The sequence below is a fragment of the Coturnix japonica genome, chromosome 2 (assembly GCF_054131305.1).
Source record: "Coturnix japonica strain WE chromosome 2, WE-NBRP24, whole genome shotgun sequence".
Classification (NCBI taxonomy): Eukaryota; Metazoa; Chordata; class Aves; order Galliformes; family Phasianidae; genus Coturnix; species Coturnix japonica.
The window spans coordinates 110,368,778-110,396,197 of record NC_140664.1 but is presented as its reverse complement, the minus strand read 5'-3'; the positions used below and the strand labels follow the sequence as shown (position 1 = coordinate 110,396,197).

The following is a 27,420-nucleotide window of genomic DNA, read 5'->3' as shown; positions in this document are numbered from 1 at the left end:
AATAGAGCCACTGTCCCTGTTGATCTCACTTGTCTTGCAGCCCCTCAGAGCAGGTGGGCAGGAATCAGTTGTGATCCTTCTGTGTGGAGATACACTTTTCCCTCATGACAGCCTGTGATGGGAGTGAATGGGATCATCTCACCTCTTGCTCCACTCCATGTGTTTCAAGTGGAAAACCCAATTCAGATTGAATCAGCAGCAGTGTTTTGAGTGCAGAAAAATGTCAGCATGACTCGTACTTGTTCATAAACTTTGCATTATCTATGAGAGGCTATAAGCAAAATATACGGCCAAGTTCTCTACTGGTTTGAGTCTACTGACTTTCTCAAAACAAATGCAATTTGGAAACCTAAGATCACGACCTCTGGAGCTCTGAAAAGTCAATGTAAGGGATGTAATGGGGGTAACATTCATGGGGATGCCGGCAAGAGCTTGAAAGTATTTCCTTGCTGCAGATGAGGGCCATGTACTGAGACTGGTGGCTGCTGTTACTGTAAAAGGAGGCTGCTTCAGTGCTGATTGCGCCCTGGCAGTGAGCATCTTGGAACCTGATCCTGTACATTTTTGGCAAAAAAGGCTGGTGAAATCCACCCCCAGTTTAATTTCTCTCCTCTCAGCCAAAGTAATTGCTATTGATAAAGTTACAGTGGGAAATAAATGAACTCATGGCTTACACTGATGTTATTGGTGGCACTGGTGGGACTGCAAGCCACTGTAACTCAATTTCCAGGCCAACAAAGCTATGCTCATTTTGAGCACCGCCGGCGCTCCTTAGGCTACTCACAGTATTTGGTGCAGGACAAACAAGGGAGAGCAGCTAACTCTGTAATTGCAGAGGCCGTTTCACAAATGAATACCTGCCTTCAGCCTTAATGATTTGGCTTGCTGGACAAACACAATAAGAAAAAGATTCAATTTGGATTGAATCAGTTGTTCCTATTATTACTTTAAATGATGGAATAAATCTCTTACTTCAACCTTTGCCTTAATTAAATGGATTCACTTAACACAAAATACTATAGCTGAGATGTAAAACCAAAGACAGAACCAACAAATAAAATGGATTTTATTTGGGGGGGGGCCCTTGTGAAAGAAAGCCTTGGGCTAAATTCAAGCTATAGTTCAGTAGCCTAGCAGTTGGAACAGTCACCTACGTTTGGCAACCTACATTCTGATTCTCACCCTGAAGGCAGAGTTCTCTGTCCTTAAGAAAAGCTGTGCCACCTTCATGGCTATAGAGTATGGAAGTATGGCCATATGTTCTTTTATAGGGGCATGATGGGTGTCTCCAGTTGATGCTACTCTCCTTTTAATAAATTCTTTAAAACGGGATCATTTTATTTCACCTTAGTTTCAGCTGTGACAAAATTGTTTTCTTCAGGAAACTTCAGGCAACTGAAGCTCGTTGTCTGTCAGTACATTTGGAGGAACAGGAACCACATCTTCCAGCAAATGCACCCTTTAAGAGCAAAATTCCTCAGCTGAAGATTCATATCAAACTTTAGACAAATCACTCAGCTTTTTTTTTTGTTGTTGTTGTTGGTAAAATGCACTCCATTTTCGAGTTTGGGGAATAAATTACCAGGATGGACAGTACTCCATGCAAACTTTAGGGTAAGTAACATTGCCTTCTTATTCCTCAGTAGTCTTTTGGTAAAACACAGTGCAAGGTGGCACAAAGTTGTTGTGCTAACAGCCACTGAGTTGAACCACACAAAAGCTAGTAGTCTTGACAGATGTTAGTCCCCAAATGCCCATGTATTCTCATCTCCCTCTGCTCTAGAAAAAGCTGGGATTCTTCAAAGAGCAACCTCCTGAGTCACTGTCTCACTTCTTATTTATTTCTCACTTCTGCTGTCATTCATTACGCTTAAGGTTATTTTTTTAATGAAGCACGGTGAGTAGGGAGAAAGAACTTTTACCTTCTGTTCTAATTGATGAATGATGTGTGAACTAATCAGAATGCTTTGCTATAGCCGCCATTAAAGCAACAGATGCATGTGGCTCAGGAGAGATTTGTTATATAACTTCAGCCTTTAAGTGTAGAGGATAAATGGGTGGTGACATCATTATACCTTGACAAATAGAAATTATATCATTCTCTTTCATTGCTGATGGATGATTTCTTTCTATGGCTTCCATTTTTATAATATCCATTCATTGTCTCTGAAGTTAAAGCCTTTAAAAAGTGAAGTATGCAAATGAAGGGGTTATAACATTTTGTGCACATGCTGCAGTGTGTTGTGTTCAGAGCTCTTCTCCTGAAAGGTACTTCTATTAGAACAACACTACAATGTGCAGTATGGTAAGATAGAAGAAAACATTTGCAATTTACACTCGGGCTTATTTTTCCACCAGCCATGAAACCACTGTGTAATGAGCCAGAGAGCTCTCAGTATGACTGTACTGCACCTCTATCAGCTGCTGGAGGTGTTTTATCTTTGCAACAAACCTGACACCTTAGAAGACAGAGAGAGCTGTTCTGTTCTGCAGATCAGGGCCGTAATAAACAGGCAAATGTTTATTTCATCCACAAATAGGCAAATGTTTATTTTCTCGTCCACATTTCCCCAGTATATTTTGGGGTCTTGGCTTGTTTGATTGCACTTCTCATACAGCCAGTGAAATGGACCAGAGTTTCCCTGAAAATTGCAGTTATTATTGAAGACTGAATTGCTTCTTCTTTTACTGCAGCTTACAAATCAGGAACTAAAGTATGCGACTGTTGGGATAATCTATTCTCTCCACAACAGATTAAAATGACAGAATAAATCTTGGAAGTTCTTGGAAGAGCTTTGAATGAATTATAACCAGAGACGAAAACAAGGTGAGCTTTGCTTGGCTGTGACCTAAATGAGGGAATTAAGCTGATGCTGTGTCAGGGCAAAGTTTGCAAAATAAAATAGGAGTCACTAGGATGTACTACAGAAGAATAGAGAGCAGATTAAAGGTGACATTTCTGCCAGCGAGCCTTTGTATTTGCCAGGGAAAACAAGAGATCAAGGTTACTCAGAAAATAAAGAACCCAGAAGACAAAATTCACATAGAAGATCTCACAGGGGTTGGCAGGGTTTCCCTGTGGCCACAGCTGGTACACTGTGGGCTGAATAATTGCCTGTGCTCTTACCCCAGGGAGGGAGCAGGCAAGATACGGCCAAGACATGATGACAAGTACTCTGATTCATCTGGTGCCGGGCAGGAGCTCTGCAGTCAAGCCTTTCTTATACAAGAAACTCTTTAAAAAGAGCCCCTGAACACTTAATCTGATCCTCAGAAAAGCTGATAAGCTAGTCCCAGTGTGCACTCCATTCTGGATACACAAAGGATACCTGGCCCAGCAAAAGCTGGTGGCTGTCCCTGCTAATGATGCCTGCAGTCGCTATGTTGCTTGTGTAAGGAGCGGGTAATTGGGGAAAAGAAAGGGCAAGGACTCAGCTCCAGGTAGGCTCTGCTGAAAACTAATTTAAGTTTCTGCGTATGTCTGTGTGTGGATTTAGGAGTCAAATCTTAGTATCCCTCTTGCTGTCAGTCAGCTGCCTTAAAAATGGTAAATTATCCTAAGTACAAGAAAAAGAATGGAGAGGCAATTTAATATAGAAAAATTAAGTGCTGCCACTAAACCAAAGAACCTACAACAAAACTCACTTTGGAAAACTCTGTGTGTAGCTTCTACAAAAACAATGAATTTGCTTCAGGAACAACTGTGAAGAAAATCACTGTGTTTTTACAAGAGAACTGATGATCATTCAGGTCCCTTCTGGACCTAAAAATCTATGAATCTAGAAAATGATGCCTCATTTCACAATCTAAGTCATTAAAACACACTTGAAGTAATCACATGTCTTGGAAATATGGCTATTGTCTGCTAAGACGATCAGTGTTTTATTGAAATTTGTGAAAAGAACAGCATTTGTTACCAGAATTCTTCCTTTTTATTGTTTTCACAGGCTCATTAGAACTCCAAAATACACAAAACCACTCAGTATTAGGATGTAAAATGATGTAAATGAATACACCAAAGTATCGCATGCCTCCCCCCGCCCTGTGTAAAAGCAAAGAAGGCATGGAGCCCTCCCAAACAGGCAGAGGTGCGTCAGGAAACAGTTATTTTATACACCTGAATAACACACATAAAAAAGAGAGGAGCAGTACTAAGCATGAATTTGGATTTCTAAGTCATCCTAGATATATTTCAGAATGCTTCTCCATCTGTTCTGGAGACTGGAATCACCCCCACCATACAACCTTTTAACTGGAGACCACCTCCTTTTCCTCCACACAAAGAGGAAAAGTTTAGAGCACAGCTGAGTCTCAAGCAATGGTGTTTCCTATCTTTAAGGCACTGTGGTGGGCCAGATTACATTGTTCTGTTACATCCTCTTATGTTTTGCTGTGAATCAGAGAGGTGCCTTAAAAATCAGGGACTACTTAAGGAGATACTACTCAGTTCCTACATACTAAAAGCATGTCTTTACAGTAGAAAACATAGGCAGGCTTAATTTCGTCTTTCTCAGTGCCCCTTCCAAGGGAGGGGAGAGCAGTTCAGCTTGAATTTCTTAATGGTGCTGTAAAACATGACCAATTAAGCACATCTGATGAGCCACCTGGTGAGCTCCACTCTGGGACCATGGAACAGCATTTACCTTCCTGCTCTGGAGGCTGTGGTAGAGAATCAGCACAAAACTCTTCTCTACAGAGATGCTTCTGGGTAAATTATAATCTCAGTCAAAGAGGATGAATAAAGGAAAGATTTATATATAAATACATATATATATATATATTTAATGCTGAATGAGTATAAGGTAGGACTGAAATAAATGAAAACATTGAGAAAGTGAGCTCAGTAGAAACTTCTGTTTTTGATGAGCTGTCTCTCTGAAGAACTGGATGTGCTTTAACAGCATCGTTTCTGATTTATCTGCTGTTGCCAGATAAATTTTCTTCTAGGGGGGAGAACAGAATTCTCTTTATTTAATGTACCATGTCTGGAATGTGGACTAGATTCAGCTACATGTCGCTTATAATTATTTATGTAACTTATTAATCACCAGTCTGTCACTCACTGTTTATAAAACACAAAAGAACACTTGGAGCCTGAAAAATTACATTTTTCCTCCCCTGTACCTCCCCAAAGGCCCCTTTGCACTGCTGAGGAGACCTCCATTTAAATGAAAATCTGTTGCCCAGTCTATGCAACAAGGAACTCTGTAATGATAATTTAAAGAACATGCTTGTGCTTGGGAATTGGAGGATTTGCTTTAAGGAGCTGTTAAAACTTTACTTTCAACTTTTCTGGAAAATGCTGTTGGCTCATCATTTAGGGCTTTTTTTTGTGTGTCTTTTCTAGATGGGTTATGGATGGGGTTCCTGTTGTGCCTGCTCAGCAACTTAATTCTCCCAACATTTAATACTTGTAAAACCACAGCATCTCCAAGATTGCTACCTGTGGATTGTGCCTGCTTGAAACTGGCCAGTGCCTTCAGAAATTGTTAGAGTGCCCATAAACAGACTTGCGCACAGCTCCGCACCCTACTTTCTGAGCCTTGTTTCTCTTGTAACTCTATGGTAAGTAAATCAAGTGTGGTTTTGCACTATTTGCTTTTGAGCTTTTGTGCAGGATAGCTCACAGCCTGTCTTTCAGGAGAAGGTACCAGTTCACAGAGAACAGTCTCAGGGCTTGTAAATAGTACAGAGAAGAGCAATGACTCCACTCAGCTGAATTACATTTAAGATTTGATTATGAATGGCATCTTTGAGGCAGCCCATTTATCATTTGGCATTCTATGTGGGTCTCAGTGTCTTGAAGCTTCATAAAGGCAATTTATTAAACAGCTTCAGCCACATCGGGAGGTGACTCAGTGAGCTGGTGAAATCCACTGTCTGGTGCCCACCTCACAGGCTGTAGTACCAGCAAGGTGCTTATCCTCTTGGTGCCTCAGCACAGCCAGCAGTGTAATGGTTGTACTGCTTTTTATCTGCCTTCTTACCTTTTTGGTGGGCTGACGAGCAGCATGTTTTCAGTCTTTGCATGAAAGGCTTCCACACTAATCCATGCCACGATCTGCTTTGTTTGCTTCCACCATTAAAATTACTTGTTTCCCCCAAAGAACTGCCATCTGTCACTCTTCACCTTTTACATTTTTTATGCTCCATAGCTGAGCAAACACGAATGCCTGGATAATCCTATTTCCCATTATCTGTGCCTGGAAGTGCCCCGAGGTCATGGTGATGGCGAAGCCTCACTCCTGCCTGGGTTCCCTGGGACACTAGGGCATTCCCTGCAGCCCTGTCCAATCGCAGTTGCTAATAGCACTGTGCATTTTTCATTGTAGTTGTTGCCCAATCTTAAGAAAACTATTTTAATTTGGATATTTTCCCAGGAAGAAGCATAGAATTGAAGGTGGCATGGGCAAGGAGATGAGGCATTAAATGTGGGAACATGGGTCGTCAAAGGGGACAGCTCTGTGCTCTCAGCAAGAGTAGTGATACTGAGGTGTCGTTGGGCACCTTGGCACTTGACAAAGGGCCAACCCTTGGGTGATGGCTGGGACACAAGCCACTGAGTCACCAGTTGCAAATGATTTTTGTGTTTTCATAATCCTTGTGAGTAATATCCTGTCAAAGTCTCATCAAAAGTTATTAGTCTCTCCATAAACTGATACATCAATATGTAAACTTGCCTTGTAATTAATTTTATGAGCTATGCCCCTGGCACCACAGAGCTCTTATTTCATTTTGGGAGCATAATTGATTAGACTTCCTGTAGCTATAATGTAGACCAAGGATGCTGCCACCAAACAAGGAGCAATCTGTGACAGCTCATTTGCAGGGAGCTATCTACTTTTTGCCAGTGTTGAGCATACAGAAGGCAGAGTAAAATATTTTGTATTGCTACTGCAGTGCTCTGCTTGGAATTAAAAGAAAGAAAAAACAGGCTAATTAAACAGACAAATTAGTAAGGCAAATTTGTATGTATTTGAACAACAGCTTTTATTCTCCACTGTAAAGGTTTTTCTTCTCCACTGAATTCCTTTGATAATATTTGCCTCACTATAGCATCAGATGACATTCCCATTCAGGCAATTAGATTTTGCATTACTAACATTTCCCTGCTACAATTGCATCAGATACTTTCCTCTGCTTTCTGTAACTGCAGTGTCACAATCGAATCTCTTTCTCTGATCTGCTTCTTAGCAATTCAGAGCCCATCTTTATGCCAACGCTTTACTAATAGGATTTCCCTTCTCTGTCCCTGTTTAATATTTGAGTGAATGTTACCTGAGAGAAATATGTTGGACATGCAGGCTGTACTAGCTTAATTTATGACTAGCATGAAAGAGGCAATATTTCCTGTGGATAAGGTCAAAAGGGCTTTGTTTTCTATTAATTAAAAATAAGCTCATACGGGACGATGAGTGTAAGTAATAAAGACATAACGTGCATTTGTGTGGCCATAAAGAAAAGGAGTGGGATTATTCACAAAGCAGCGATCATAGCCGAAGCCTCGCTCTGACCCTGGCAAAGAAGCAAACAAGGGGAAAATATGGATTATTTTATTCCTTCCTGCTTATGCCAGCTGGAGAAATGAGCTGAGTTCCCAAGGGATGCAAGTCCTGAGTTGTGTAGCCCCTGGAAGATTATGGGCACAAAGATGAGTCTAAAAGCATCTGATGCTTGCAGCTCCAGGGAAAGCTCTGTGTGCCTGAATGTGGTAGGAGTTCTGTCTGGAGCAAAAAGAAAGCAAAACCTCAGAAAGCTGTTTAAAAATGAAATGAAGAACTTCAGAGGGAGAGTCAGAAGAAATGAGAAATGCTTCCCTCCAAAACAGCAACAGAATGATAAATTACTTTTGCCTTTCTGAAGCCAAGCTAGAAAACCTCTGTTCACCTCTATTATCTACTTCTGGTCTCTGAAGATGCATTACCATATTAATTCATTGCATTATACAATCTGAGCAACTAAATGAGTTTACCTTATGCCCTCTTAATGGTATTTTCTCTTAATGCTAGCTTTAAGTGATACATTTTAGGGGATACTTGAAGTAGAATGCATCAAGAAAATTTATTTAAATTCAATTTTGCTTACAAATTATGACTTATCCCTTCTTCATGAACCAAGTATGGAAAAACCACATAGCCTCTCCATGGGGGAAACCACTCGGCACTGAATCCACTGCTACCTCACATGTAACACGGGGTTTTACTGAGGCAAAAAGCAGCAGGAGGCAAGAGGGACTGTTCCTGTCAAAGGCATCTATGGCAATGTGAAAATGCATCTGATGGATCAGAATGGTTCCACCTACAGTCTGCTGGAACACCGGGTGTGTGCTGTGATGCTGTGCTGCACATCGTACCCAGTGTGTGTTTCAGGGTTTGTGTGTGTGTTGTTGACTGTGTTGTTTGTTACTCGGGCTCTTGTGTTGGGTTTTTTTTAATGTTCTACTATTTGCTATTTACAACGTCTGATGGAAGTAGCAATAACTTGCCGCTGGTTGGAGATCAATTCCTATCAGACCTCTCAATACATATGAAACATCTTGTGACTTCAGAGGGAATTTCATCTCATCGTTGTGGCACTGGCGTAAATTAGTAAATAGAAAATATCTTCATTTGACATGTTCCAATGTAAGCACATGATCAGCAGTCTTACGTTCAGTAATTTTAATTTAACAGGTTTATCCCTGAGCTGGATGTGCTATTCGTTTAAACTGACCTTGCTTTATTTGAATTATTGCTCAGATTCGCACGAGTACAAATGACCTAATCTTCCAAAATACATTTTCTGATCGACATAAGCAAACAGTCTGAAGAAGCAATTATGTAAAAGAAATGGTTTTAGGCAACAAATGGGTCTATAAATAAACGGATACATCCTAATCACAGGCCAAAAAAGTGTGACACTTCTCCTTTGATAGTAAAAATTAATAATAATATAAAAAATATAGTTAAAATCAATGAAATTTGATGTTTCTGAAAATAAGAGTCCAAGACTACTCTGGGAAATGGAATACAGTGAAAGCAAAGGCTGCTCCAGCCTTTTGCTGGTGCGTAGCCTGCATGCATACATCTGACCAGTATCACTTATGATTTCCCAGGCCTGCAACATCAGCAAGAAACAATATAGAAAATCTGCCCATTTTTTTTATCTACAACCTGTAGGAGGTAAGGTTTTTTAACAAGTCAGAAGATCTTTCTCTAAAGCAAACGTACTGCAAAAGTTTGCCATGCTACTCAACTTTGGTACTTTTGCTATTTTTTTCCCTTGCCAAAGCCCAGGGATTATATTATTTATTTGGATTTAAGCACTTTTCCCTAAAAACAAGAGGAATGTGGAGAAATATGTGTTAAAATGTGTCAGAAGGGGAACACGTATCCACTCATGCTATTCAGGGGAGAATGTAATTGATAGCTGTTAGAAAGATATTGCACAGGCATGTACTACCAATTGTGTCAATGGGTACAGGAAGAAAAGCAGTAGATGAAGCTTGGTGCTGCGGAAATCAGTATAGACAAATGATTTTCTCACACTGAATAAATCAGGACTACTTACTTAAGATAATGGGTAGCTACACAGTTGGACATTGGTATGAACAGAGTATTGAGACAAGGAAGAAGAAATTCGTTGAAAACACAAAGGTTGCTTGGGACTGAAAAAGGAAGAAATTATATTGCTAGAGAGAGAAGAAGAGCAGTATGACAGCAGTCAAAGCACTTTGTGAGAATAAGACAAAGAAATGCAGTAATGGAGAATGCATGATGTAAGGAAGATGAAAGGGAAGGAAAGAATCTGACAAAAAACAGAGATAAACCAATTAAATGAATGAAAAGTCTAAAGTTTGAAGGTGAGGCCATGTGCTGCTCATCTGTATTTCTGTGGAATGGTGTAAAAAGCATGCCTATGTGAAGGCAGAAAATTGACTTTATACCCTTAAAATGATGACTTTTTATCTGTCAGAATCTTCTAAATCTTTTGTAGTGACCATTACCAGCATTCTGGGATTCAACTGCATTCCTTCATATCTGCATCAGAGTGCCTTGGGGCACATTCAGTTAAGGCATTGGTTTCTGAGAATGCAGAATGCAAGGCTCCACTTTTTCCATAAGGAAACACAAGAACAGGCAATAGCATTTAAGAGAATGACTTCATTAATAGGAAAGAGGCTGGCAGAAGGTGATATATGTTTCTGTCTCCCACTGTGTTGACAGAAAAGCTGAGTTTGGAGATATGCCTCTTTAGGATTTAGTGTTAAATCACCTCTTGAATTTGCTTGAGATTTGAAGTCGCACTAAGTCAAGTATAAGACTGGAAACAAAAACCACAAATGAATCAGACATAGAGTGTAATTCTAAGTGTAATGGATACTTTTCCTACTGCATACCATAGGAAGTTTATAGACTGGGCAGCCAGGTTCAACATCACTCCTTTTCTAGCTGTTAACTTCTGCCCTGCTCTGTTTGAAGCCCAGCAACTGTGTTTTAATGGAGTGATTCCACCATAACAACTTTCCTTCCTAGGTTCAGATCCCTCCTTACTTCCCACTTTTATTTTCAAGCTGATTTACTGCTGTCTGCTCACACCTATGCAACCCCAGAAGCTCAAACCACACACTCCCATTGTCTTCCAGAGGTCGAGCATAGGTAGAAATGCAGAAGTTCTTTGCAGTCAGCCAGCGGGTTGGCTGCCATTGCCCAGGGCTGGGCTCTTTTACAGGGGAACACAAATGCTTCTAAATTAGATGTGCAAGGCACTGCACTTTTCATAAGATCCTTGGTGTGATGCTGGCTTCCCATATGGCAGTATGTGGCACATGGCTAGGATAAGCTGACACAGCTCTGTCTAGAAGAATTCATGAATGTTTTCTCTCTTGTTTTCATAGGAGGGGGAGTATAGACTACCAGGGAGGTACATCTTTCCAAACCTGTGGGGTTTTTTTTAATGCTTAGAAACAAGAGTAACTTTTTACACGCACCTTGTTATTTGTCCAACATCTGCAGGTTAGCATAATTTGTATGATAAAAGACTCCAGGAGAATAGGCTGTTTTCACCTTAATCATGCTATAGCTGCTACAGAGGGAATGCAAAAGGAGGTGTCCAGAACCTAAGCATCTTATATGGTGTGATAATGAAGGGTATGTGGCTGTGAGGAGCATAGCACTGTGCCAGCTGGCAGGGCACTTGATCTTTGTTGGTAGCATCAGTCCCCAGGAAGGGGGGGGACATGTTTGTCCTGTCTCCAGGTGGCTGCCTACACAGTGTGGGCAGGAGAAGGGCTTTGCTGATGTAAATCGATACTTCGCCGATGTTGCTCATGGCGATGCCTTTCTAACTGGTGCACGAGATGAGAAGAAATGCGGTGTCTCTGGAGAAACAAGTGCCTTTTAGATGTACAAATAAAGCAGTTATTTACAAATCCCTTGCTGGCAATGGGGAGGGAGGTAGCACTGGGCACAACAGAGGCAGCGCATTAGGCAAATGTTTCAGCTTTGTCTCTAAGATACACGCTGCCCTTTCTAAAATAAATATGTTTGTAGCTTCGAGAAAAAAGGAATCGAAGTACTTACACTTACAGGAGGCACACAGCACCAAGTGCTGTTTTGTATACTTGCTCATTTCCTCAGACTTCTGGGTTTCTCAAATATGTCTCCTTTGCATACTTTGGACCACGGATGATGTTTCCATGGTGACAAATAGATGTTATGTTTATTTACTGGGCAGCAGGGAATGACAGTGTCGGCAAATGACATTTCTTTCAGTTCTTTTTTTTTTTTTTTTTTTTTTTTTTTCATCTTTCCAAGGGAGATTTGGTTTTGCTAATGAAGCTGGCAGTGAAAGCAGCAGCAGTTTTTCAGATACCCTTCATCCCCACTTTGAGTATGTGGCAGAAAAGTAGAGAGCAGTTACCGTGGCTCTGTGATTTTCCAATGATCCCTCCAAAGTCTTTCTCTATTCTGCATGCACAGAATTTGTGGTGAGCGGGCACTGCCTGCAGAATGTCAGGGAGATTTCATGGGAAAGGATGTGAACATTTATTGTATGGCTTTTTTGTCGGTCATCCCTCACATCCATTCCTGTCAATATCGTCCATAATAGCCATCTTTTAGGTAAAGCTGTTCTAGCCCATACTGTTCTGGGAACAAAGCAGAAGCAAAAACACAAACAAATAAAAACCAACGAACCAAGCAAAAACAAAAACCCTTCATATTTACAATAGTTTGTGAAAAGGAGGAAAGAGAGATTTTTAGGAGGATGCTTCTGTGAGAAGCTGACCCACCAAGTCAGGCTGCCCCATTCAACCTGGCCTTGAACACCTCCAGGGATGGGACATCACAGCTTCTCTGGGCCAGTGCCAGTGCCTCACTGCTCTCTGAGTAAAGAATTTCTTCCTAAAATCTAATCTAAATCTTCTCTTGCTGAGGGAGTGAGGTTTTAGTAGTCCATTTTTCCTCCCTTCTAACATATATGTGCTTGTGCTGGAGCTGGCCAGTATCTGGCTGTGCCTGGCAAAACAGATGAGCAAGCAAGACAAGCAGTTTCATGCAATACTAACAAGCAGGAGAGAGAAGCTGATGATACTCATCAGTGACAGACTAGATACAAGTTCAAATGTTTGACTTGAACTTTCTGAAGTAAGCAAGCTCCTCTGGCTTTACTTTTCCTTCTGTAACAGTTTTGAGGTTTTACCACTTGAGCTTTCATTGCATGGGGAGCTGCATACGTTGTCTGTGCAAGTGTGGCTTGATGCTAAGAAAAACACACACCAAAACGGTACTTGTGTTCTTCACAACCTTAACCAATCTTCTCAGCAGAAGCAGAATCTGGTCTCCAGTTGAAGGATACACAAATCTGCACCCATCCATATGTAGACAGCACATTCCTAGAGGTTTTTTTATAGTCTTGCATAAATGTACAAGGACTGCTCCAAAATTAATGCCTCCTATTTCATTATGTTGGGCCACCACTTCAGAGGTTGGTGTTGGTGGTATGGCAGTAGAGGTTGAAGCTTCCCACCAATATTCCATTACATGTTGCTGTGTGACAGATGGCAGCAGAGGGGCAGTCTGACAGAATGGCATCTGACATGGGTATGTGTATGAAACAAAGGAATGGAAGTGAATTCCTCCTTGTTGAAATAATGGCACCCACTGACGTTTATTGAGACTTGCTGAATGTTTGTGAAGGTCAAACAGTGGATGTGAGCACAGTGAGGTGCTGGTGGTGTGTTTCAGCAGAGGTGACAGGGACATGAAAGTCAAGCCACATTCTGTTGGCTGTGCAGATACTTATGACCATGGCATGCAGGCTCTTATTTACCACTGTCAGAAATGCACAGCTACTGGTGGTAACTATGCTGAAAAATAGTTTTTTGTATCTGAGAATTTGCTCTATCGAACAGTGTTATTGTGCTCTTTGTATCTGTCACAGTTTCCATGGAAATAAATAGGAGGTATTACTTTTGAATCATCCGACATATATATAATATATTTATACAAAATGCTTCACTGTAAATAATTACAAATTCAGGACTTTATTTGAACTTGGAGATGTTTAATTCTTGCAAGTGTTTTTTGTGCTTTTTGTGTTGTTTTTTTTTTTTTCTCTCCAAATGTTTTGTATTATGCTTGTCCTCATTTCCTGAGCAGCCCATCTGTGCATTGGACCTTGGACCCTGGATCTGGATTTGCTGTCTCCACTCACACTTGCAGGACGCTAACCTAGAAAATGTTAAGTACAAACAGAAGCCCATTCATAGGTCGTAGCAAAGGCACAAAAGAATATGTTCTCTCCTTTAAGATGCACTAGTTCTTATTGCCAGGAACTTAAATATAGAGATTTGATACTTACATCCTGAAAATATTTTTGCAGGGCTTTTCTCCCCCCTTTTTGACTGTTGGGTCAGGCCCACCTAAAGCTGGCAAATGCCTACAGTCACAGGAATGAAAAAGGAAATTCTCTGTGCTGCATGAAATAAAAAAGATGTGGAGCTCTATCCACATCAGCTCCTTCCAAATTGTATTAGAGTGCTTCAGCAAGGAAGTCTTCAGACTAATGTCAGATGGATCCCTTGGATGGTTATTACATTGCCCCTGTCATGAAAGGTCTGTGCAGTTGCCTTTGGCTCTGAGGCAAAAACCTTGTGGCATGGTGACAAGAAAAGGAGGAAAGAATAACAAGGAGACAAATGAAACAACTTGACGAGCCAGAAAGTGTGAAGTTGGGGCCAAGCCAGCACTGTGACACAACATGGGCTGTGAAAGGTCCCCGGGCAATTGGCACGCTGCTCACTGTGGAACGTGGGATGTCTGCACCCTTCTCCAGCTCCCAAGCCCTGGCTGATCTCATTCAAGGCGGAGAATTGCAGCACTGGGCCCAAATGAACTGGGAGCCAAAATGGGAAGGGAAAATCCTGCAGAAAATTTATGGGGGCATTTGAATTTGAACAGCTGACAAGTTCTGAGGTGTCAGAACTTTTGTTGCATCTGAAGGAAAAAGTGGGTACTTGGTTTCAGTCTTGAGAAAAGGACCTGAAGAGGAGGCTGCCCACTCTTGGAGTGTTAACTGGTAAGGAGAAGCTCTGGTGAGACCCTGCTCTCTGCGAAAGGCAATTCTACCACACAGGGAAGCTTCAGACAGCATCACTGCTTGCTGTAGTTCTCTTCAGCTTCTCCTTGTCACAAAATCCTTTGCCTCTTGGAGCTCATGGACTCATGTATTGGAAATGACATAGTATCATACTTGCTTTTAAGTCTGGTCCAAATCCCTTGGAAGTCTTTCAGTCCAATGCAGTGGTCAGTGGTTCCAGGTCACAGTGCTTTTTAAATGACTTTAACCAAGAAATTCCTAATGACGTGTTGACATCTCAGACATCCCTCTGAGGTTGCTTTCACAAGTAATCTGCACTCTGAGCTCATTTGTTCTGATCATTATCTTACATTGCTTTTCATGATGGAAAAGGGAGAAACTGCACATCCAGGTTCTGTGGGCTACATATAGAGGTGGATAAAAATGTATATTGTTTTAAAAAATCGGTCCTCCCACTCCTCCCACAATGGGACCTACCAAAATCATTGGTCTGCCAGTGTTTGGTCGTCTCAGCTACATCAGATACAGGAGAGGCCAGCTTCAAGGAGAAGAGAAAAGAAGGAAAATGAGGCAGAGGTGCCTTAGCTGGAGAAAAGAGCAGAAGGCAGTTTGAGATGGGCTGGCATGAGAAATGAAATGGATCTCAGCATTGGACAGTGGCATGACCTATGGGAGTAAGGATGATACAAAAACAAATGTTGCATAGAATAACTAGACTGAACATCTAAAAAAACATCTGTTCCTGTCTTAGGAACCACCTCACTTCTACCGTTGTGAAGGCTTTTGTTTCATTGCATAAGATGTCACTGGCTGGCAGAATTGTTCAGGAAAGCCAATGGCCTTTCTTAAATTGCCTAGGGCTCCTGAAGACTGAGAAATCAACATTCACCTCTCTTTGACTGAATTACTGCATTTCTTGGTTAATAGATAATATGTTTTCAAATCCTGGCCATTTATTTAGATCTAAATCCAAGAAAAGTCTATGTTTTTCTAAATCTCACAAGGGCACATGAGAAGAGAAAAAAATCTTTCTATAGCATATGAGCTTTCTTTTACCTACCTACTCCTTTTCCTCTGCTGACATTCCTCCAGGCAAAAGATGAGTCTTCTCTGTGAAAGTGAGATCTTTCCCTTAGTATATGCCCAGATTCAAATTTCACCAATCTGATTCTTAATAAGCTCAGAGGAAGATACAAGTGGGGGCTTCAGTTTAAAAATTGCCTTTTATTCCATGAAACAGATCTGTCCCTTTAATCACAGCCTTATCCTTTGAGCCCCAAATTCTTACAGTGCTTGATCTTCACTGGGAGAAACAGGAGTTTCAAGGCTCAGGATCCAAATGTGACTTCAGTTTGGGCAGACTGGAGTTCATCTCTCCAGTGGGCTGATGATAAAGATCATCTGTGTGAGTAGAATATAAGTGCTTTTAGACACTTTCCTTGTACATATCAGAAAAGCTGGTGCTGAAGGTCCAGGAGGATTACATGGTTTCTTATTCTATGTATAATAGGCTTTCATCAATGCACACTTTTGGTATAACCATACTGAAAGTCAGTGCAATATACATGATGTACAGCCATCACCTGTAACTGGAATTGCTTTTTAATGTTAGTGATGTTTCTGCAAACATTTGCACAGCAACTGCAGGCAGAAAAACCCAAAAGGAAGGGTTAAAATGAACAAAACTTGCATTATACACGATCAGTCAAACATAATTGCGTCTGTCGAGCAACTTCAAATTCACAAGCTTTTTCCAAATACATTTCCAAGAGCTGCTCCGGTCTCCAACACAGAGCACGGTGCTGCAGCAGTCATTTAAAATTCTGCTAAATCATTCTGCAGCTCTCTAACCAGTGCTAATAGCTTTTAGGCTGGCTAGCAACCTCATGCCAATAGGAAGCCTTGCGCAGGTTTCCAAGTCTTTTTTGTGTGTGTGTAAGGAAGAGAGAGAACCACAAATTTAATTCAGTGCCCTTGGTGGCTTTCAGTAGAACATGTATTAATCACTTGTGACTTCTGTTTTGCAGGGTGGGAGTTTGTCTGGAGTAAGGGAAAATCAAATGAAACTCATAAAGTTGAAAGTTTCCTTGATTTCATTTGCTGATTTTAAGCAGCAAATTGTTTCTTACCCATCCTTGCATGATAATTGGTAAATGTACTGAAATGGGTTGTTTGAGTTTCGATAGACTCTCTGGGCAATCACATGATAACTGGAGCTCTGAATGTGCCCTATAGGTACAATTGCTAATTGCATTGCTCCGATAATTTCTGTATGGGAGAAACGCATTATATTTCAAACTTGGCATCTTGCAGCAAGGAGGCAGGGCCATCTCCAGCTGCGTCTGGCACAGGGTCTCAGAGCAGAGGAAAGGCTGTAGCACAGCTCTGAAAACACAAGCCATCAGCCCAGCTGCAGGGAGTAAGAAACGCGAGTAAATTACATGAGATGAATGAGGCTCAATAGGTCTGTGGGCAACATTACTCTGCAGATGAGAGTCACTTCATCTAACATTAAGCTTTGAATGCTACACTTTAATTTAGTTGAGTAGCAGCTTTCTGTTGCCCGGAGAGAGAGGTACCCTTGGGGAGCAATTTATCGTATACAGTGTTAATGACTTGCACTTACAGAGCACAAATCGTCTCTTTATCTGTAGGTGAGATAACTCACCTTCTACAGGTGCCTATGAGAACAGACAGAAAGAGCCTGTCTTTGACTTGCACACTAAATATCTGGGTGATCCCAGGTAGAATCAGAGGTGCCCTTCTGAGAGCTGCCTTTGACCCAAGGAGCTGTAGGACTTTTAACCCAGGCAGACAGTACTGTGTTGGGAGCAGCTTTTCAGGAAAGGGGGGGAAAAAAAATAAAAGAATAAAAGGAAAAATAATCCTCTGACCACAGCTGCTCCTCTCCCATGTAGCTGCTGTTGCCATGACAGCAGTCATCCCTGATGAGGATACTCTGGAAGGTCTCCTTCTCTTCCTTCTCCTTCTCCTCTTTCTTCTCCTTCTCTTCTTCCTTCTCCTTTTCGTGGGAGCCCCCGCAGGGGTATTTTGCAGGGTGGGGCCATTTGTTTTAGGGTTCTCCCCTTTCAGATGTAAAGAATGAGTTTTCTATTCCACTTAGCGTGACAATTTCAAACTCTGCCTGCCTTTGCCCTTTTTTGTATCTTCATTGCATGGTGGCAGTGAGTATGAGTTGTACGCCTAATTCTCCCAGTTCTTCCTCACAGCCACACTGACTCTTCCCTGTTTGAACTGCTAAGACAGACTGTTGAATTTGGAAGCCCTACCAATGCTCAAACCTTGGCAAATGCACAATGGAAATGTGCTGATGGGGTCTTGTTTGTGAAATTCAGAGTATGTGGGATGATGGAACTTGTGGGCCAACCAACCCATTCCTTGTCAGGTCAAAACAAAGTATTTCAAAGCTATTTCTGTAGCTTGCTTCTTTTCTCACTGCATTTCTTTCCTAACTAGAAGAAGGTGGGAACCAGACCTAGGTCCAAGCTAACAGCACACTTATGCTTGTGGCTACCAGGGGCATTGAGTGGTTGTGGTGGCAGACAAATGTCCCAGCATGGGTATTGTCTATTATTCCCTTTTCCTATGCCTGGTTCTATTGCATGGGAGGCAATACAAGGGTGATCTGATAGTCATGATGGCAGATGTACACCAGAAGCTTTCTGGGCTTCCTGTTTGGGTATATTTTTTTCTCTCTCTGTCCCCAAGGAAAATTTTAGTTTTGATTTTGACAGAATTAGAGAATTTGACTATAAATGTAGGTGAGTTTAAAATGGAAATATATCTGAAGAGGTACTTTGCTGTTTGCATCCAGACTATATCTAGATTGTCCATTCTCTGGAAAATTCAATCAATAAATAAGTAAATAAACTAAACCAAAATAAAACTTCAGAAATTCCCTTCTGAAGGGATTTTTTTCTTTTTTTAGATGAAACAATTATAATGACATCAAAATGTCTCACTTGAAGGCCCTCAGAAGGAAACATCACTGAGGATGTTAAGTTCAAGCTCTGGTACCCACGAGTCACTTCTTCCCAGTAGTTCCTGCTGCAGGACGCTGTTCTGCCCTCACACCTCGGTGAGTCCTGGTGCAGGATCTGAGACTATGAGGGCTTTTGAGCTCACAATCCTCGTCTGGGAGACCTAAAGGTTTTTTTCAGCCTGTGATTTTGATGACTGTTAAGCTTCACAGAGAAAAATGGAGAGGGAGAAATGGCAAGAAAGCAGACGGTGCTCTGCTGGAGCCTCTGCAAGGTGAGTAAAAATCACCATCCCTTTTGCTGAAAGGGCCTTTTTTAATGAAAAATTGTTCTGTCAGGTTTTTGTGTTTTTTTCTGCCCATCTTTTCCCTGTGAGTTTTTAGTGCCATTTCTCCATGCTCCTGCTCTTCCCTGTAGGCTGGCATGTTGCCTACCCAGTGAGTCCTGGTCTTCTGCCTGTTGGACCCAATGTATTGCAGATATGCAGGGAGGTGTCACCTCGAGAGAAAGGAAACAAGCAGACAAGTGCTTCCTAATGGGGTGTGGGAGCCTGGGGCTGAAGGGTGCTCATCCTGTGGTGCCCAGGAGGCGCTGTGCAAGCATTTCCAGGTAAAATAGCTAATGGACAGTTAGACCGCTCAAAGGGTTTTTTGGATGAATGGAAGATTTTCATTCCTGGAGTAATTTTTGGAGGGTAAAATCCACCCTTTTCTCAAGGAAAGGAAGATGATTTTCATTAATAATTTCATAGATCTGAGAACTGGATTGTTAAAAAAAGTGAGAGTTTGGCTTAAAGTTATGTTAAGATGATCATGTGGAGAAGGACCTTTATAGGCAGTGAATCTTTAAAGCAAACCTTCGTATTTGCTGCAGCCAAGATTGTAACTCAATAATATTGTCTTGCATAGAGGCTTGGTAGGATTTAGATGTAATCTGTGCTAGGATTTCTGCCTCCAGTTTCAAGCTGCAGTAAACTATATTGTTGCAGGCCATATTTGGCACTCAATTAGTGTTGCTATATCAATATAGTAAAAAAACCCTCTGCAAATAACTAGTCATTCAAATGGGAATCTCAGAGATATTCAGTTATCTTTAGCCAGAAACAATTACTGCTGCTGCAGATAGTGTCATCTTTACAAGGAAAGAAAGACTACACCGTGAAATGCCTGAGACCACATTGTACTGTGCCTCAGTTCTTATGGTAGGGTTTGAACCCTGCTGTCCAGAAAGACTCTTGGCACATCCAGTCTGTGCTGTTCTGTATATCACGCTGTGTGCTGTTTGGAGGAGATTTTGTCCCCAAAATGGAAAGAATGGTAATTCTGTGATTTTGCAATACTAGAGGGGCCCAAATGGCACCAGTATATCAACTCAGTCACATGGGGACAATTGCTGGACTCTTAAAGGAATTATTTTGAATGCTTCTAATGTACTCTGTGTTCTGTGAACGGGTGGTGTTGCAAAGCATAATGAAAGCTAAAAAGATATATGGTCCTAAAACACGTGATCTCTCACATCAGTTACAACACCAGTGTTATTGCAGCGCACTGGAGAAAAATCAACAGAGTTATTAAAAATATGCTGATCACAGGAACTGCTAACCTCCTTGGCAGGCTAAGTATAAATTAAATTCATTCATTGTATAAATTGGCTGTTTTATAATATTAAAATGAGAATGAGATTAGCAGAATTAAAGAATACCCCATTTCAAGCGATGTTTGTAATTCTGAAGCAGAAGGGTTGGTGACATTATTATTAGAGCACTTCCTGCAGTAGTTCTGCTTTGGAGGGGAAAAGGGGGAGAAGCAGTCTAGCACATTGTAGGTAGTTAAGGAATTTCCTGCTACTTTATCAGCCATCTTGAGCTGCAAATTTAGATCCGTCTGGGGAAAAAGACTGAACTAGGTCAGTTCAGCAGGGAATCCATAAAAAAAGGAAAGAATTTTAGTAAGCTAGCAAAAAGGAAAATCATCACCTCAAAGAAAAGAATCCTGCTCATAAAGTCTCAACTAAAGCAGGAGAGCTCATGCACAAGCATGGAAGCAGAGGAAGTGTCAGAACAATTACCCAGCAGTGATGGCAATAAGTATATGAGGTATTAAGCATACTCTTCTGGATCAGACTTTCAAGCAGCTGTATTTTAAAATAATAATTGAAATATCATGGCTTATAAAAATTAGCCAGCCTGGTTCTCAACACAATTTTAAGACCTAACTGATTTATTTTGTTTTCTTTATTTTCTTGTATTAATTGGTTGCTAATGGTCTGCTAAAGAAAATAATAAGCCACTTGATGAGAATAAAGTACGTTTTCAACCTGTAAACTGTAAGACATCATTTAGTCACTAAGACCAAGTCAACCTAGGCAGCTTACACTGGAGTACTGGACATTCAGTTATTTGAGACCAAAGCTGACACCAAGGGTAATAGCATTACTCTGCAAAGCAAGAAAACTTGTTGCAGGGAATAGCCAGATAGCTTGGAAACTGCAATGGGAGGAGGTCAGGCTGTGAAGGGAAAAATGGGGGTTATTGCAATTGTTTAATTTCTCGCCCCAGACGTCTCACTCTGATGATGCTGAACAACATTGGATGTGGCAAAAGTTCTCTTCTGATCCCCTGAACTGTGATTTAGGTTTTAGACATTGCCATTAATTATTGAAACTCAGAAGGCTGCAAAAACATCTTGATTCATTGGCAAACTGACAAACATATGGTGTGTTTTGCAAACCTCTAGGTTTCTGTTCAGAGGAGAAGAACATTAATTGCATAGAAATCCTACTGGGAGTTCTGAAACCAGCCATCGTTAACATTGTTAGACACCGTCTCTGGGAAGCTCAGTGCATTTTAAAATCTGAGTGAAAAATTAACAGCTTCTTAGAACTTTTCAGAAGGAAAGTGCTGAAGTGTAATAAACTCAAAGCAGAACATCAGAGTATCCGGTGTTCTTCAGTACGTAGTGTTGGTACATCAGCAGCTTTGCTTGTTGATGGATGGCAGGTTGGTATTTGTCAGCACATGGAAACTGGTTATTACCTGTTGTTCCATGTTGCCCACAGCCTCCAACCACTTTCAGTTTGGCCATTTGATTGCCACACTGCCATCTGAAATCCCATGAATGTCAGTACTTCAGATCTAAATTCATAGATTCCCTGAGCACAGAGTTTAATCAACATTGGCAATGGGCCTTTGATAAAGGAGATTGTGCTGTCATTATTGGTACAACCCAGAAAGCCTCACCAGCAAATGCTGCAGTGCGTCACATGAAAAATACACCACACTCCTTTTCATCTAGGTTGTAACATGGCTGTTCTTTCTGGCTCTGTTTTCTGCACTGTTTAAAACTGGGCACCAAATTTATGCCACACAGTCCAGCAATACCCTGGGAGCTACTGTTGCTATTGTTATGGTTACTTCATTGTTTGCTAGAACCAGAGATACATGAAGAACCATATGATTTAAGGATCTAGGGATTTAAGGACCTTTTGACCAAGATGGTAACTCTTCTACTCGGCCTTCTCAGATTTTCTGGGTCACAAAAGCATACTCTAATTGCCTGCTGACCTGATGAAGAAGCCCGCTGTCCAGCCTTTCTGACTAAGGATGGGTACATAAATGTGGCAATACAGATGAAAGGAAGGGATAAGTTCATACAGGTTGATATGAAGATTTCTGTTTTGACTAAGGGCTGTAGCATCCTCATTCCTGGTGATTTACCCAGAAGATTCACCACACTTGTATTACAGAGACTGGCAGAGCACTCACTACAGGCAAAAACTTTCAGGAAGGTTATTCTGCTGTGATGGGTCTTTAAAATCTGGAGCGATGGACTCAGTCTTGAAGGTCTGTCTGAGATACTCACATGCTTGTCTTGTAGTCCCAGGGTGCAGAGCAGAAAGCAGCACTGTGCAGGAATTCTCCAGGACACACCACAAAAAAATCCCAGGCCATTTTGTGACACGGGGCTGGAAAAGGACCTGTGTGCTTTACCAGGTCATTCCTCCACATCAATGAGTGTCACTACTTTCCCACTCTGAAATGCCTTCAGCAATTCCTCTCTTTCAGAAGGGTTAAATTCCATGCCATTTAGCTACTTGTGCACAGCCCTAACAATTTCCTTGCTGTGGGCTATCACTGCTCACTTCAAGCCTCGTATTTCAGTGCCAGTGGTCAAACTCCAGAAGAAAAGCAAATCTCAGTGTAGTTATGTGTGTACCCTTGAGAGCACTGTTCTGCAGAAGTCTTTGAAGTTGAGACTATTGGATGGATTTCCTTGCTTTCATCTTCCATCTCACATTCTTTATATGCGTAAAATAGTTTAAAACTGAGCCCCAGTGTGCTTATAAAATGCCAGGTCATTGACAATTGTAGTGCTCATTTGCTGTGGTCAATTTAGTACTAATAAGCTGAAACTGTTCTGCAGGGATTCTTCTACATGGAACATAAACTCCTTTTCCCTCACTTAAGAACACTTTCCTATAAAATGATTGCAACCTAATAGTTTTCTTCCCCATTTTAGTAATCAGTCTCAGTCTGTATCACTGCTGTTTCTCCCAGCATCTTTCCCTATCAGCTCTCTTTCAAGGCATCAAATCAATGATTACATGGTGTGTAGTCCATTGAACGGTCCATCCCGGGAACCCAGCATGTAATACAGTCCCTCATATCTTGGTGCCGTAGTAGAATTTACTGCAACAGGTTAAATTCAATGCACAGACTTTTTTCTTCCTTCCTACCTTCCTTCTTTCCTTTCTTTCTTCCTTCCTTCCTTCCTTTCTTTTTTCTTCCTTTCTTCCTTTCTTTCTTCCTTTCTTCCTTCTTTTCTTTCTTGCTTTCTTGCTTCCTTGCTCCCCTTCTTCCTTTCTTCCCTTCTTCCTTTCTCTCTCTCTCCCTCTCTCTCCTTTTGTCTTTCTCTCCTTCTGTCTTTCTTTCTGTCTTTTCATCCAGATATTTTAAAGCAAGTGAGACATCTTCTTGAGGGCCTCTCAAAAATGCTGAATCTTTACCTTGGCTTCCTGACTGTGCAACTACAGTAGCAGCAATGAAATTTCTCACCCTCTTAAACTCATTACTCACTCAGATCTGAGGACTGCAATCGGTATATATTAATCAACATTGGTCACTGCATTTCTTTCCCTTTTTCCTTGTCCTGTCCTCATACCCAGTTGATTTTCTGAATTCATTCTCCTTTGTCTTTGCTGGCTCTGTTGTGTTTTTGCCATCCCTGTTGCTTTCTGATTCTTCATATTGCAGTAAATCATTCTTCCTTCTACTGTACTCTCAGACTCTTTCAAGAATACCCCCTATGCTTATTCCCTTCCTTACTTGGGGTTTTACTGAAATATGTAATAAAATACCTGAAGAGAACTGGAAACAAAACCCAGGCACATAATTTAGAGCAATTCATTCCCTATCACTGTAGCACCCTGTTTATACAAGGCATTACTTTTCTGAGCAAGTTGCCTGCCTGTACAACTTTGTACTTGCTGTTGGTACTGTATGTAATTTCACTGACTGCTGTCCAGATCTCCCTAATGAGATATTGTGCATTACGTGAAGTCACAGCTTAAGGGGTCTAGAGCCACTGGTTTAGTGATATTAATAATCCAGTGAAAAGCTTTCCTGCAATGAAGTTACCTTGTCTGATCTCTCTTTTACAGCATAAGTGGAGTCTCTTGTCTACTTATATTCCACGAAGAGAACTATATCATTCCCTGATAAAATGACTCTAGCAATTTTATCCTCAATAAATTGACTGTGTGACATCATTAACTTCCCGCATGTTCCGTGTGGCTATAAATAACCACCACTTCCACATGGAAAATGGCAGAAGTGCTATTTTTCTGATGAGCTAGGCACTGCTACCAAATTAAAAGGAACAACAACAGCAACAAAAAGACTTATTAATTTTACATTAATTAAACCAGTATTTTAACAATAACATCATCGTCCCCCTGTTTTCCTCCACAGTAAACAGATTCCCTCATTGTGATAAACTGCCCGGCCTTTGGCCTCATAGCTTATCCACTTGGGAGCTGAATTATTACTTCATAAAACAGAGGGATGATTATATAATCACTTAATTAAATGTTGTACTCAGTCACTGCTGAGCTATTCCTGAAATGCATTTGGCATCTGGGCTTGCTAGACAAATTTAAACATTGGAAGAGTTATATTTTTCAGATGTGTTTCTTTAAAGATTATTATTTCCAGTGTTCCTTTGTCTGTGTGGTCTGGTTGCTTTCCACGTGTCAAGCTCAATCCTAATCACAAAGGAGATGAAATGCTCTCTGTGTTCCTTGTGTGACTTGCAGATTGCTGTTGGATTCTTGCTGTTATTGTTTTGGAACCATTTTTGTTGTTTCTATCTGCAAAGCACTCAGAGGGAAAGATCCCTCACTCACTTATTTGGCAACTCTGTTCTGAGCAGATATTCAGAACCTTACCAAAGACTACTGAATTACCGTTATAAGCTGTGCATTAGGCATGGGAAGGAAAAAACAGGCATTTGCCCAAGCCCTAGGTGAATCCCCTCCTGCAGGCAACCCCTGTAGAGGTGCTGGACCTTTCCCTTAGCAACAACAAATGCCAGTGCCAGCGTGCATTTGTAGGGCAGGTGCAGCTGGTGTAGGTCCCCAGGTTGCAGAGGGGGCAGGACCCTGAGAGGTCTTGTGGCCTCAGAGCCTCACCCTGACAGACTGCATGGGATTCACCATGGGGACTCACCAAGGGCAAGTGAAATGCTGGCCATGAGACTGTGCTTCTAAATTACATGAAGACACACACCCCAGGAAGATGTGACAGGCTCATTTGGGAGGCTGGAAAAATGAAGATACTTGCACACAAAACTTCTAATTTTCCTCATTTTATTCATTCTGTCCCAGATCTCCCTAAGAGCAGTGGGAACCAAGCACACTCCAGAAAGTCAGAACTGGTTTTTGTTGTTGTTGGTCCTTTACAAGGTGCCAGTTTCTTCTCTACCAGAAGGGAGAAGATGCTCAACTTGCAAGGCTTTCCACTGCCCTTTTCCAGCTTTGGTTTAGCCTCATGATCCAGCCTGTGAGATTTGAGGTGGACAAACCAGAAAGCCTTACCTCTTTTCAACATCACAGTCTCACTTCAGTGAATGTAACTGCAGGGACTGACTCAGTTTCCTGCCAGCTCTCGTAGGACTCTCTCTGTTAATGTTCATGGGAGCAAGATCAGATCAGAGCAAGGAAAAAGGGCAGAAAGTGGAGGCTTTCTTCAACATCAATTATTTTGCTGGCATGGAAAGAAAACACAAGAATCTTTGCTCTCTCTGTTCCCACTGCTTTTAAGAACAGGGAGACCTTGGACAGAAGGACACTAAAATCATTGATTCTGATATGAGACCTGAACTTCCTTGCACTTGCTCAGTTTACTTGACAGTAGGCAAGTACAGCAACTGAAACTCAGTCATCTCATTGCTGAATTAGACTCAGTGTTCCTCTCTATTTCTTTATTTAAAGAATTTTTCAGGGTTGCAAGACTCTGTGGCTGAGAGGATGAACAACATTTCATTAACCTGAATCAGTCATGGTTTGGATCAGCATTGAATATTTCCAGAAATCATTTCCCCTTGATCTTCTTTAATTATTTCCCTAGGATTAACTACTTTCTATACTGTGTCGCTTTCCTCTGTGGGAAGATCTACGATGAGTATTGTGTCTTCTCCTATTATGCATTTGCTTGCAATATAAATTGCTTTTCAATCAGGTCTTTGCATTTCTAACATCTTCTGTACTACAGCAGGTGCTTTCCCTAGTGGTTACTTATGTGGACTCTAATGGCACGTCATCTGTCTATGCAGCAACTTCTCTGCCAAATATGTAATAGAGGAATTTTGCTTCTCGCAGAAGCTTTCAACAGATTTGGTCCTTTAAAGGCTGATGTTTTTTATGTATTTTTTTCATAGCTCATTTCACTGGGCTTAAATAAACTAAATTAGGAAGGTTTTAAAAGTCCTTCTGGAAGCTCTGTCTCATTTCAAATTAAATCCCTCCCTTTTCTTCAACATGGCTTCAAGTGAGGGTTAGAAATTACCTTTCTTTTGCTTCCTTTTCCTTTCTTTTTGTTTTAGTTGAATTATTTTGATAGATTGAGTGGCAGGAGATTAAAAAAAAAAATAATAAAATAACTGACTTGGGTTTATTTGTTTATTTATTTTTCTCACACAACAAACACAATTGTAAAACTCTAACCTGTGGGTTCTGGAGCCCAGGAGTGAAGACAGATTCCCCTGCCCTGTGGCCAGGGCTCTGCAAGCACCTGCATCCCACTGATTGGAAAGGGGTCCTGGGCTGGATGGTCTTTTAGGACGCTGACTCAATAAAAGCCGGGCACAGGGACTGCCCCCTCTGAAAGAAAGCAGGTCTGCACTGTACTGAGGGCATTGCTATCCATGGGGAATGAGTGGTGCGCCCACTCATTGACTTAGTTTCATTGATTTTGGTCCTTAGTTACTTGCTGGCCTTTCAGTTAGTCAAAGCGAGCCAATCATTTTGACAGCGCTGAGGTCACTTTGCACCAGTTTATGTGTTTGACCAGAGGCAATGGGATGATCGCTTCTGATCCTAAAGTATGCTTCAAAAAACAACAGCCAAAAAGACCCAGACAAACCAATGAACAACACAATGAACCAAAGAGAACCCGAAACCAACAGATGTTTCTAGGGAGAGTGGTAGTAAGGCTGGAGGAAGAACAGAAATAACAAAATAACAGAACCATGTATGTCCATGTATTCCCATATAGGAACATACGTATTCCCCTTATGTTCCCATTTTGTTTGTGGCTGTGCTACTGTGATGCCAGCAATGACTG

General features: G+C 41.3%; 1 long non-coding RNA gene across 6 annotated transcripts in view; it reads left to right on the top strand.

Annotated features, from left to right (window-relative positions):
• LOC146762123 (uncharacterized) overlaps positions 1 to 27,420 on the top strand; it is a 63,512-nt gene that overhangs the window by 31,070 nt on the left and 5,022 nt on the right. The window contains exons 2-5 of one of the 6 annotated variants that reach the window (XR_014942994.1): positions 1,382 to 1,614; positions 2,754 to 2,827; positions 5,348 to 5,565; positions 13,898 to 26,747. This is a non-coding gene — a long non-coding RNA (uncharacterized LOC146762123). Of the gene's footprint in view, positions 1 to 1,381; positions 1,615 to 2,694; positions 2,828 to 3,947; positions 4,089 to 5,347; positions 5,566 to 13,897; positions 26,748 to 27,420 lie in introns of those variants that run through there. The other 5 variants (XR_014942992.1, XR_014942991.1, XR_014942993.1 and 2 more) reach the window with 5 other exon arrangements.